The sequence below is a fragment of the Saccostrea cucullata genome, unplaced genomic scaffold (genome assembly GCF_032062105.1).
Source record: "Saccostrea cucullata isolate Sc308-1 unplaced genomic scaffold, CSIRO_AGI_Scuc_v1 ctg8425, whole genome shotgun sequence".
Lineage (NCBI taxonomy): Eukaryota > Metazoa > Mollusca > Bivalvia > Ostreida > Ostreidae > Saccostrea > Saccostrea cuccullata.
Window position 1 is genome coordinate 2,037 of NW_026926287.1, and position 2,036 is coordinate 4,072.

The following is a 2,036-nucleotide window of genomic DNA, read 5'->3' on the forward strand; positions in this document are numbered from 1 at the left end:
AGCAAACTAAACTTTTAAAGACCATTTCTACTCACCAATCGGCTGCAAGTTAACAGACGCAATGCCAGTAAGTGGATTGTTTACATAGAGTACAGTCTTTCATATTATTTCGGAGATCTAGTTCTGAAATGGTTTCAGCGAGTGTCATACAGCATGTTTTTATCTACTTTTGATCAATATATTGCGTAAAAAAGATTGAGGAAAAAAGACAGAGTTGACAATCGAAGATGATAAAGGGATTGTGTTATAAAATTTGATGACATAAATTTGTCAGGTGTTTTAACTTAATTTGTGGGTTCGACTAGGGCTCAAGAGAAGTTAAGTTTATGGTGCCCAACATTTTTTGTAAAATCAAAAATGGCGCCGGTGTATGGACGAAAAATGACCTCCGTAGAATTTTGATTGGGGGTCATTTTTCTACGTTGAAATGTGACCCCCTGGTCAATATTCTACATTGAAAAATGACCCACTTTTTGTATGGCCATGGGGTCGTTTTTATCCGTGTTCGTTGTATAAAAATGACGCCGTAGAAAAATGACCCCTTGTCAATTTTTGATGCAAAAACATTTGTTTTGGTAGGAATATCTTTGATCGGCGAATGCATACGGTAAAGCTTATGATCTTAACTGTTCATTTCTAAAAGCCTTTAAGTTTAAGAAAGGTCCATACTTTTTCGAATCTTGTTTGATTTTTCACACCAATTAAATTCTGATCACTTAATTATCACTTGTCGATTGAAATAAAGTCTCTTTGGATGATTGAAAAAACAATAGCAAGTATAAACAAAACATTTTACAGTATCTGCATCATTATTCTTTACAAATCTATCGTGTCCTATCGTGCGTGTATCCTATCGTATCCTATCGTATCGTGTTTTCCGTTTATCGTGTTTTGCGTTTTCTATCGTGTTTTCCGTTTATCGTGTAGATCGTTTATCAGGTTCTATCGTGTTTTGCGTTTATCGTGTATATTCGGAAACCCTTGCTTTTTATCTTTACTACAGGAAGAAACTACCGAGGTATTCCGAGTTTCTTTTTCGTTTTGTTAACTTGAATAAGATTATTTTAACCAAGAAAGATAAAAGAAAGTCTTATCCCTTAGTTTTTCATCATCAAAAGAAATATTAAATAGTCGTAGGAAAAGAATAAATCTATAAATAATATAACTAATAAATTAAATAATTAATAATACATTAAATTAAGAAAATAATCATATCATAGTCAAGCAGAGAATCAAAATTGATTTTTGCAAATGAAATATCGATTCCCTGGGTTTTCATCGAATTGTATGATTCTTTGGTCAAAATTAAATATTAAAAAGATTTTCTTGAATTAGTCAGAGTCGCTTGAGGATGATTTTCGGTAAGCCACGGTGAATACGTACCCAGTCCCCCTAAAAAATAATAATAAAAAGCAAGGGATTTATATGCATCTTTTATGAATGCAATATTCATTTTGTCCCAATCAATCGTCTGGTACTATGAGGAATGTGTTTCGCCTCTGATCTGTATGTATTCACAATTATTTAAAATTTTGATTTTTAAAAAAAATAATAACGAAGATAACTTTAACACTGATTTTGTCCGTATAGACTCAATTTTGAAAATTAATTTTTATCCCTATCTAATTAGTTAAATTCCTTAATACGTCTGAATTAAAAAAAATCAAAATTATAAAATGTATCGCATGAAAATGCTCTACCCGATTTATCACACCATGGAAGTTACTATAAAATAGAAGTTTTTCATTTATTTCATCTGGCGTTAAATAATCTAAAAATAATAAAAAGGAAAAGCATGATCACTTTTAACAGCTTACCTTTTCGGCGTGGAAATAAACTGAAAATATAAGGCACCTGAGTGTCAAATCGAAGAGCTTTCTTTGCCATATGTGTACCTCTCTAATCAGCACACTGCCTTCCTGTGCGGTCAACACCCCTCCCTCTCTCCCCTATCCCCATAAATGACAGCTCGGCCCGTGTGTTTTCCATCAACATACCTTAACTACTCTCTCACCCTGTGTCAAACAGTATCTATT